The following is a 12,159-nucleotide window of genomic DNA, read 5'->3' on the forward strand; positions in this document are numbered from 1 at the left end:
TATATTACTGTAGCTGGGGGTGCAGTGTGTATATTACTGTAGCTGGGGTGCAGTGTGTATATTACTGTAGCTGGGGTGCAGTGTGTATATTACTGTAGCTGGGGTGCAGTGTGTATATTACTGTAGCTGGGGTGCAGTGTGCATATATTACTGTAGCTGGGGGTGCAGTGTGTATATTACTGTAGCTGGGGGTGCAGTGTGTATATTACTGTAGCTGGGGGTGCAGTGTGTATATTACTGTAGCTGGGGGTGCAGTGTGTATATTACTGTAGCTGGGGGTGCAGTGTGTATATTACTGTAGCTGGGGGTGCAGTGTGTATATTACTGTAGCTGGGGGTGCAGTGTGCATATATTACTGTAGCTGGGGGTGCAGTGTGCATATATTACTGTAGCTGGGGGTGCAGTGTGTATATTACTGTAGCTGGGGGTGCAGTGTGTATATTACTGTAGCTGGGGGTGCAGTGTGCATATATTACTGTAGCTGGGGTGCAGTGTGCATATATTACTGTAGCTGGGGTGCAGTGTGCATATATTACTGTAGCTGGGGTGCAGTGTGTATATATTACTGTAGCTGGGGTGCAGTGTGCATATATTACTGTAGCTGGGGTGCAGTGTGCATATATTACTGTAGCTGGGGTGCAGTGTGTATATATTACTGTAGCTGGGGTGCAGTGTGTATATTACTGTAGCTGGGGTGCAGTGTGTATATATTACTGTAGCTGGGGTGCAGTGTGTATATATTACTGTAGCTGGGGTGCAGTGTGTATATATTACTGTAGCTGGGGTGCAGTGTGTATATATTACTGTAGCTGGGGTGCAGTGTGTATATTACTGTAGCTGGGGGTGCAGTGTGTATATTACTGTAGCTGGGGTGCAGTGTGTATATTACTGTAGCTGGGGTGCAGTGTGTATATTACTGTAGCTGGGGTGCAGTGTGTATATTACTGTAGCTGGGGGTGCAGTGTGCATATATTACTGTAGCTGGGGGTGCAGTGTGTATATTACTGTAGCTGGGGGTGCAGTGTGTATATATTACTGTAGCTGGGGTGCAGTGTGTATATTACTGTAGCTGGGGGTGCAGTGTGCATATTACTGTAGCTGGGGTGCAGTGTGTATATTACTGTAGCTGGGGTGCAGTGTGTATATTACTGTAGCTGGGGTGCAGTGTGTATATTACTGTAGCTGGGGTGCAGTGTGTATATTACTGTAGCTGGGGGTGCAGTGTGCATATATTACTGTAGCTGGGGTGCAGTGTGTATATTACTGTAGCTGGGGGTGCAGTGTGCATATATTACTGTAGCTGGGGTGCAGTGTGCATATATTACTGTAGCTGGGGGTGCAGTGTGCATATATTACTGTAGCTGGGGGTGCAGTGTGCATATATTACTGTAGCTGGGGGTGCAGTGTGCATATATTACTGTAGCTGGGGGTGCAGTGTGCATATATTACTGTAGCTGGGGGTGCAGTGTGCATATATTACTGTAGCTGGGGGTGCAGTGTGCATATATTGCTGTAGCTGGGGGTGCAGTGTGCATATATTACTGTAGCTGGGGTGCAGTGTGTATATTACTGTAGCTGGGGGTGCAGTGTGTATATTACTGTAGCTGGGGGTGCAGTGTGTATATTACTGTAACTGGGGGTGCAGTGTGTATATTACTGTAGCTGGGGGTGCAGTGTGCATATATTACTGTAGCTAGGGGTGCAGTAGCTCTCATCCTATTGGCTGATTTTGAATTTCAAGAATCAAATAAGCCAATAGGAATGCAAGGGACGCCATTTTGAAAAGGCTCCCTTGCATTAAAAATCACGGCCTCCATTACATATGCAGCGTCGCCCGCAAAAGCCGGCGACGCCATTTTTTGCGCTGTTTTGGTATCTCATATATGGCGTAGCATACAAGTTACGCCTGTATATTCCACCCGTCGCTCGCAATTTTTACTCCCATAGGCTAACATTGGACCGCGTCTTAAATTGGTATCCAATATCCAGCGCATGGCCTTACGTGGCGAAAATGGAGAAATCTTACTCCATTTTTACCTCGCCATAAAAGGCAGCCGTAGCAGGCCTTGCGCTGAGTATGGGAGCACCGTAACTCCATAAAATGCCTGCAAAAATAAACTAACACCTAACGCATGCGCAATGTCTATCTACCTGTCAACCGCAAACCCCACTGCAATAACTAATAAACTCTATTAACCCCTAAACCGCCATAGCCCACAACGCAATTAACCTATTCAATTATTAACCCCTAAACCGCCATAGCCCACACCGCAAGTTATAACTAAATTATTAACCCCTAAACTGCCATAGCCCACATAGCCTATTAAATGTATTAACCCCTAATCTGCCGCCAACGTCGCCGCCACTATAATAAAGTTATTAACCCCTAAACCTAAGTCTAACCCTAACCCCCCTAACTTAAATATTATTTAAATAAATCTAAATAATATTACTATTATTAGCTAAATTATTCCTATTTAAAACTAAATACCTGTAAAATAAACCCTAACGGCGAGATTACGAGTTTGGCGTTAACAGGGGTGCGTTGCTAACGAGGCTTTTTTTTCTAATGCTACCTTAACCCAACGCTGGTATTACAGGTTTTTTTAAACCTGGCGTTAGCCACAAAAAGGTGAGCGTAGAGCAAAATTTAGCTCCACATCTCACCTCAATACCAGCGTTGCTTACGGTATCGGTAAGCTGGCTAAACGTGCTCATGCACGATTTCCCCATAGGAAACAATGGGGCTGAGCTGGCTGAAAAAAAACCTAACACCTGCAAAAAGCAGCGTTCAGCTCCTAATGCAGCCCCATTGTTTCCTATGGGGAAATAAAAAATATTGCCGCACCTAACACCCCTAATCTTACACTTATTAACCCCTAATCTGCAGCCCCCGACATTGTCGCCACCTGCATTATAATATTAACCCCTAATCTGCCCCCCCCGACGTCGCTGCAACTATATTAAATTAATTAACCCCTAATCTGCCGCCGCCACTGTAATAAAGTTATTAACCCCTAAACCTAAGTCTAACCCTAACCCTAACACCCCCCTAGCTTAAATATAATTTAAATAAATCTGAATAAAATAGCTACAATTAAATAAATTATTCCTATTTAAAACTAAATACTTACCTGTAAAATAAATATAACTAATAATTACATTGTAGCTATCTTATGATTTATTTTTATTTTACAGGCAAGTTTGTATTTATTTTAAATAGGTACAATAGTTATTAAATAGTTATTAACTATTTAATAACTACCTAGCTAAAATAAGAACAAAATTACCTGTAAAATAAATCCTAACCTAAGTTACAATTACACCTAACACTACACTATCATTAAATAAAGTACCTAAACTACCTACAATTAATTACAATTAAATTCAATAAACTAAATTACGAAAAAAAGCAAACACTAAATTACAGAAAATAAAAAAAGAATTAAAAGAATTTTAAACTAATTACACCTAATCTAATCCCCCTAATAAAATAAAAAAGCCCCCCAAAATAATAAAATGCCCTACCCTATACTAAATTACAAATAGCCCTTAAAGGGGCCTTTTGCTGGGCATTGCCCCAAGTAATCAGCTCTTTTACCTGTAAAAAAAAATACAATACCCCCCAACATTACAATCCACCACCCACACACCCCTACTCTAAAACCCACCCAACCCCCCTTAAAAAAACCTAACACTACCCCATTGAAGATCTCCCTACCTTGAGCCGTCTTCACCCAGCCGGGCACAAGTGGTCATCCGATCCGGGCAGAAGTCTTCATCCGATGGGGCAGAAGAGGACATCCAGACCGGCAGAAGTCTTCATCCTATCCGGGCAGAAGAGGACATCCAGACTGGCAGAAGGCTTCATCCAAGCGGCATCTTCTATCTTCTTCCTTCCGACGAGGAGCGACTCCATCTTGAAGACATCCGGCACGTAGCATCCTTCCAGCACGATGGACTAACGACGAATGACGGTTCCTTTAAATGACGTCATCCAAAATGGCGTCCCTCAAATTCCGATTGGCTGATAGGATTCTATCAACCAATCGGAATTAAGGTAGGAAAAATCTGATTAGTTGATTTAATCCGCCAATCGGTTTGAAGTTCAATCCAATTGGCTGATTGGATCAGCCAATAGAATTGACCTCGCATTCTATTGGCTGATCCAATCAGCCAATCGGATTGAAATTCAATCCGATTGGCTGATTAAATCAACCAATCAGATTTTTCCTACCTTAATTCCGATTGGCTGATAGAATCCTATCAGCCAACCGGAATTCGAGGGACGCCATCTTGGATGACGTCATTTAAAGGAACCGTCATTCGTCGTTAGTCCGTTGTGCTGGAAGAATGCTCCGCGCCGGATGTCTTCAAGATGGAGTCACTCCTCGTCGAAGAAAGAAGATAGAAGATGCTGCTTGGATGAAGCCTTCTGCCGGTCCGAATCGAATGTCCTCTTCTGCCCGGATAGGATGAAGACTTCTGCCGGTCTGGGTGTCCTCTTCTGCCCCATCGGATGAAGACTTCTGCCCGGATCGGATGACCACTTGTGCCCGGCTGGGTGAAGACGGCTCAAGGTAGGGAGATCTTCAATGGGGTAGTGTTATTTTTTTTTAAGGGGGATTGGGTGGGTTTTAGAGTAGGGGTGTGTGGGTGATGGGTTTTAATGTTGGGGGGTATTGTATTTTTCTTTTACAGGTAAAAGAGCTGATTACTTTGGGGCAATTCACGCAAAAGGCCCTTTTAAGGGCTATTTGTAATTTAGTATAGGGTAGGGAAATTTTATTATGTTTTTTTTTTTAATTTTATTAGGGGGATTAGATTAGGTGTAATTAGTTTAAAATTCTTGTAATTCTTTTTTTATTTTCTGTAATTTAGTGGGGGGGGGGGGTTACCGTAATTTAGTTTATTGAATTTAATTGTAATTAATTGTAGGTAATTTATTTAATGATAGTGTAGTGTTAGGTGTAATTGTAACTTAGGTTAGGATTTATTTTACAGGTAATTTTGTACTTATTTTAGCTAGGTAGTTATTAAATAGTTAATAACTATTTAATAGCTATTGTACCTAGTTAAAATAAATACAAAGTTGCCTGTAAAATAAATATAAATCCTAAGCTAGCTACAATGTAACTATTAGTTATATTGTAGCTAGCTTAGTTTTTTTTATAGGTAAGTATTTAGTTTTAAATAGAAGTAATTTAGTTAATTATGTTAAATTTATTTCGTTTAATTTAAATTATATTTAAGTTAGGGGGGGTTTAGGGTTAGGTTTAGACTTAGGTTTAGGGGTTAATAATTTTAATATAGTAGCGGCGACATTGGGGGTGGCAGATTAGGGGTTAATAAATGTAAGTAGGTGTCGGCGATGTTAGGGACGGCAGATTAGGGGTTAATAAAATTTAACTAGTCTTTGCGAGGCGGGGGTGCGGCGGTTTAGGGGTTAATACATTTATTAAAGTGGAGGCAATGTCCGGTCAGCAGATTAGGGGTTAATAATTGTAGGTAGGTGGCGGCGACGTTGGGAGCAGCAGATTAGGGGTTAATAAATATAATGTAGGTGTCGGCGATGTTAGGGGCAGCAGATTAGGGGTTCATAGGTATAATGTAGGTGGCGGCGATGTCCGGTCGGCAGATTAGGGGTTACTTTTTTTATTTTAGTGTTTGCGATGTGGGGGGGCCTCGGTTTAGGGGTTAATAGGTAGTTTATGGGTGTTAGTGTACATTGTAGCAGTTTAGTTAAGAGTTTTATGTTCCGGCGTTAGCCCATAAAACTTTTAACTACTGACTTTTAAATGCGGTCAAAGTCTTGACAGGAGAGGGACGTAAGTGGATTTGCGGTAGCCTCGAGTCGCGGACGAAAAGTGAGCCGTGAGCCTGTACCTGTCAGACTCGTAACACCAGCGTTAGGTAAAAAGCAGCGTTGGGACCTCTCAACGCTGCTTTTTAAGGCTAACGCCAAACTCGTAATCTCGGTGTAAGATAGCTACAATATAATTAATAATTACATTGTAGCTATTTTAGGATTTATTTTTATTTTACAGGCAACTTTGTATTTATTTTAACTAGGTACAATAGCTATTAAATAGTTAATAACTATTTAATAGCTACCTAGTTAAAATAACTACAAATTTACCTGTAAAATAAATCCTAACCTAAGTTACAATTACACCTAACACTACACTATCATTAAATAAATTAAATTAATTAACTACAATTACCTAAAATGAAATACAATAAAATAAACTAAAGTACAAACCCCCCCACTAAATTACAGAAAATTAAAAAAAATTACAAGAAGTTTAAACTAATTACACCTAATCTAAGCCCCCTAATAAAATAAAAAAGCCCCCCAAAATAATAAAATTCCCTACCCTATACTAAATTACAAATAGCCCTTAAAAGGGCTTTTTGCAGGGCATTGCCCCAAAGTAATCAGCTCTTTTACCTGTAAAAAAAGAAATACAACCCCCCCAACATTAAAACCCACCACCCACACACCCAACCCTACTCTAAAACCCACCCAATCCCCCCTTAAAAAAACCTAACACTAACCCCTTGAAGACCACCCTACCTTGAGCCGTCTTCACCCATTCGTGCAGAAGTCTTCATCCGATCCGGGCAGAAGAGGTCCTCCAGCCGGGCAGAAGTCTTCATCCAAGCGGCATCTTCTATCTTCTTCCATCCGACGAGGAGCGACTCCATCTTGAAGACATACGACGCGGAGCATCCTTCCTGACCGACGACTAACCAACGAATGAAGGTTCCTTTAAATGACGTCATCCAAGATGGCGTCCCTTCAATTCCGATTGGCTGATAGAATTCTATCAGCCAAATCGGAATTAAGGTAGGAAAAATCCAATCGGATCAGCCAATCGGATTGGACTTCAATCCAATTGGCTGATTGCATCAGCCAATAGGATTTTTCCTACCTTAATTCCGATTGTCTTATAGAATCCTATCAGCCAATCGGAATTCGACGGACGCCATCTTGGATGACGTCATTTAAAGGAACCTTCATTCGGCATTAGGATATCGGAAAAAGAGGATGGCTACGCGTCGGCTGGATTCAAGATGGCTCCGCTCTGGTTGATTGAAGATAGAAGATGCTGCTCGGATGAAGACATCTGCCGCTTGGAGGACCTCTTCTGCCCCGATCGGATGAAGACTTCTGCCGCTCCGGATGTCCACTTCTGGCCCATCGGTGGCCGGCTGGCTGAAGACGGCTCAAGGTAGGGTGATCTTCAGGGGGGTAGTGTTAGGTTTTTTTAAGGGGGGATCAGGTGGTTTTAGAGTAGGGGTGTGTGGGTGGTGGGTTGTAATGTTGGGGGGAATTGTATTTTTTTTTTACAGGTAAAAGAGCTGATTACTTTGGGGCAATGCCCCGCAAAAAGCCCTTTTAAGGGCTGGTAAAAGAGCTGATTACTTAGTAATTTAGTATAGGGTAGGGCATTTTATTAATTTGGGGGGCTTTTTTATTTTATTAGGGGGTTAAGATTAGGTGTAATTAGATTAAAATTCTTGTAATATTTTTTTGTTTTTGCAATTTAGTGGGTTTTTTTGTACTATAGTTTAGTTTATAATTATAGATAATTGTAGTTAATTTATTTAATTAATTTATTGATAGTGTAGTGTTAGGTGTATTTGTAACTTAGGTTAGGATTTATTTTACAGGTAATTTTGTAATTATTTTAACTAGGTAGCTATTAAATAGTTAATAACTATTTAATAACTATTGTACCTAGTTAAAATAAATACAAAGTTGCCTGTAAAATAAATATAAATCCTAAACTAGCTACAATGTAACTATTAGTTATATTGTAGCTAGCTTAGGGTTTATTTTATAGGTAAGTATTTAGTTTTAAATAGGAATAATTTATTTAATGATAGTAATTTTAGTTCGTTTTATTTAAATTATGTTTAAGTTAGGGGGTGTTAGGGTTAGGGTTAGACTTAGGTTTAGGGATTAATAGCTTTATTATAGTATCGGCGACGTTGGGGGCGGCAGATAAGGGTTTAATAATTGAAGGTAGGTGGCGGCGATGTTAGAGAGGGCAGATTAGGGGTTAATACAATTTATTATAGTGTTTGCGAGGCGGGAGTGCTGCGGTTTAGGGGTTAATACATTTATTATAGTGGCGGCGATGTCTGGTCGGCAGAATAGAGGTTAATAAGTGTTGGTAGGTGGGGGCGACGTTGGGGGGGGCAGATTAGGGGTTAATAAATATAATATAGGTGTTGGCGATGTTGGGGGCAGCAGATTAGGGGTTCATAGCTATAATGTAGGTTGCGTCGGTGTCCGGAGCGGCAGATTAGGGGTTAATAATATAATGTAGGTGTCAGCGATAGCGGGGGCGGCAGATTAGGGGTGTTTAGACTCGGGGTTCATGTTAGGGTGTTAGGTGCAGACTTAGAAAGTGTTTCACCATAGGAAACAATGGGGCTGCTTTAGGAGCAGAACGCTGCTTTTTTGCAGGTGTTAGGTTTTTTTTCAGCCAGCTCAGCCCCATTGTATCCTATGGGGAAATCGTGCACAAGCACGTTTTGCCAGCTTACCGCTACCGTAGGCAACGCTGGTATTGAGGGTTGAAGTGGAGCTAAATTTGGCTCAACGCTCCCTTTTCTGAGGCTAACGCAGCCATTCAGACAACTCGTAATACCAGCGTTGGCTTAACGGTGCGCTGGAAAAAAAAGGCTTGTTAGCACCGCAGGTCTTTACCGACAAAACTCGTAATCTAGGCGAAAGAGTATAACAGCAGTTACTGCACCAGACTAAGTGTATAACAGCAGTTACTGCACCAGACTAAGTATATAACAGCAGTTACTGCACCAGACTAAGTATATAACAGCAGTTACTGCACCAGACTAAGTATATAACAGCAGTTACTGCACCAGACTAAGTGTATAACAGCAGTTACTGCACCAGACTAAGTATATAACAGCAGTTACTGCACCAGACTAAGTATATAACAGCAGTTACTGCACCAGACTAAGTATATAACAGCAGTTACTGCACCAGACTAAGTATATAACAGCAGTTACTGCACCAGACTAAGTATATAACAGCAGTTACTGCACCAGACTAAGTGTATAACAGCAGTTACTGCACCAGACTAAGTGTATAACAGCAGTTACTGCACCAGACTAAGTGTATAACAGCAGTTACTGCACCAGACTAAGTGTATAACAGCACTTACTGCACCAGACTAAGTATATAACAGCAGTTACTGCACCAGACTAAGTATATAACAGCAGTTACTGCACCAGACTAAGTGTATAACAGCAGTTACTGCACCAGACTAAGTATATAACAGCAGTTACTGCACCAGACTAAGTGTATAACAGCAGTTACTGCACCAGACTAAGGATATAACAGCAGTTACTGCACCAGACTAAGTGTATAACAGCACTTACTGCACCAGACTAAGTGTATAACAGCAGTTACTGCACCAGACTAAGGCCTAGATTTAGAGTTCGGCGGTAAAAGGGCTGTTAACGCTCCGCGGGTTTTTTTCTGGCCGCACCATAAATTTAACTCTGGTATCGAGAGTTCAAACAAATGCTGCGTTAGGCTCCAAAAAAGGAGCGTAGAGCATTTTTACCGCAAATGCAACTCTCGATACCAGAGTTGCTTACGGACGCGGCCAGCCTCAAAAACGTGCTCGTGCACGATTCTCCCATAGGAAACAATGGGGCTGTTTGAGCTGAAAAAAAACCTAACACCTGGAAAAAAGCAGCGTTCAGCTCCTAACGCAGCCCCATTGTTTGCTATGCGGTAACCCTTCCTACGTCTGCACTTAACACTCTAACATGTACCCCGAGTCTAAACACCCCTAACCTTACACTTATTAACCCCTATTCTGCCGCCCCCCGCTATCGCTGACCCCTGCATTACACTTTTAACCCCTAATCTGCCGCTCCGTAAACCGCCGCCACCTACGTTATCCTTATGTACCCCTAATCTGCTGCCCTAACATCGCCGACCCCTATGTTATATTTATTAACCCCTAATCTGCCCCCCACAACGTCGCCGACACCTACCTACACTTATTAACCCCTAATCTGCCGACCGGACCTGAGCGCTACTATAATAAAGTTATTAACCCCTAATCCGCCTCACTAACCCTATCATAAATAGTATTAACCCCTAATCTGCCCTCCCTAACATCGCCGACACCTACCTTCAATTATTAACCCCTAATCTGCCGACCGGAGCTCACCGCTATTCTAATAAATGTATTAACCCCTAAAGCTAAGTCTAACCCTAACACTAACACCCCCCTAAGTTAAATATAATTTTTATCTAACGAAATAAATTAACTCTTATTAAATAAATGATTCCTATTTAAAGCTAAATACTTACCTGTAAAATAAATCATAATATAGCTACAATATAAATTACATTTATATTATAGCTATTTTAGGATTAATATTTATTTTACAGGTAACTTTGTATTTATTTTAACCAGGTACAATAGCTATTAAATAGTTAAGAACTATTTAATAGTTACCTAGTTAAAATAATTACAAATTTACCTGTAAAATAAATCCTAACCTAAGATATAATTAAACCTAACACTACCCTATCAATAAAATAATTAAATAAACTACCTACAATTACCTACAATTAACCTAACACTACACTATCAATAAATTAATTAAACACAATTGCTACAAATAAATACAATTAAATAAACTATCTAAAGTACAAAAAATAAAAAAGAACTAAGTTACAGAAAATAAAAAAATATTTACAAACATAAGAAAAATATTACAACAATTTTAAACTAATTACACCTACTCTAAGCCCCCTAATAAAATAACAAAGACCCCCAAAATAAAAAATTCCTTACCCTATTCTAAATTTAAAAAGTTACAAGCTCTTTTACCTTACCAGCCCTGAACAGGGCCCTTTGCGGGGCATGCCCCAAGAATTTCAGCTCTTTTGCCTGTAAAAAAAAACATACAATACCCCCCCCCCCAACATTACAACCCACCACCCACATACCCCTAATCTAACCCAAACCCCCCTTAAATAAACCTAACACTAAGCCCCTGATGATCTTCCTACCTTGTCTTCACCATGCCAGGTTCACCGATCCGTCCTGGCTCCAAGATCTTCATCCAACCCAAGCAGGGGCTAGACATCCACTGAAGAAGTCCAGAAGAGGGTCCAAAGTCTTCCTCCTATCCGGCAAGAAGAGGACATCCGGACCGGCAAACATCTTCTCCAAGCGGCATCTTCTATGTTCTTCCATCCGATGACGACCGGCTCCATCTTGAAGACCTCCAGCGCGGATCCATCCTCTTCTTCCGACGACTAGACGACGAATGACGGTTCCTTTAAGGGACGTCATCCAAGATGGCGTCCCTCGAATTCCGATTGGCTGATAGGATTCTATCAGCCAATCGGAATTAAGGTAGGAATTTTCTGATTGGCTGATGGAATCAGCCAATCAGAATCAAGATCAATCCGATTGGCTGATCCAATCAGCCAATCAGATTGAGCTCGCATTCTATTGGCTGATCGGAACAGCCAATAGAATGCGAGCTCAATCTGATTGGCTGATTGGATCAGCCAATCGGATTGATCTTGATTCTGATTGGCTGATTCCATCAGCCAATCAGAAAATTCCTACCTTAATTCCGATTGGCTGATAGAATCCTATCAGCCAATCGGAATTCGAGGGACGCCATCTTGGATGACGTCCCTTAAAGGAACCGTCATTCGTCGTCTAGTCGTCGGAAGAAGAGGATGGATCCGCGCTGGAGGTCTTCAAGATGGAGCCGGTCGTCATCGGATGGAAGAACATAGAAGATGCCGCTTGGAGAAGATGTTTGCCGGTCCGGATGTCCTCTTCTTGCCGGATAGGAGGAAGACTTTGGACCCTCTTCTGGACTTCTTCAGTGGATGTCTAGCCCCTGCTTGGGTTGGATGAAGATCTTGGAGCCAGGACGGATCGGTGAACCTGGCATGGTGAAGACAAGGTAGGAAGATCATCAGGGGCTTAGTGTTAGGTTTATTTAAGGGGGGTTTGGGTTAGATTAGGGGTATGTGGGTGGTGGGTTGTAATGTTGGGGGGGGGGTATTGTATGTTTTTTTTTACAGGCAAAAGAGCTGAAATTCTTGGGGCATGCCCCGCAAAGGGCCCATTT

At 41.5% G+C, this 12,159-nt stretch overlaps 1 protein-coding gene across 1 annotated transcript in view; it reads left to right on the forward strand.

Moving 5' to 3' along the window:
• PEX6 (peroxisomal biogenesis factor 6) overlaps positions 1–12,159 on the forward strand; it is a 548,800-nt gene that overhangs the window by 298,793 nt on the left and 237,848 nt on the right. The gene's annotated exons all lie outside the window — the stretch shown is intronic.

The sequence above is a fragment of the Bombina bombina genome, chromosome 4 (assembly GCF_027579735.1).
Source record: "Bombina bombina isolate aBomBom1 chromosome 4, aBomBom1.pri, whole genome shotgun sequence".
Classification (NCBI taxonomy): domain Eukaryota; kingdom Metazoa; phylum Chordata; class Amphibia; order Anura; family Bombinatoridae; genus Bombina; species Bombina bombina.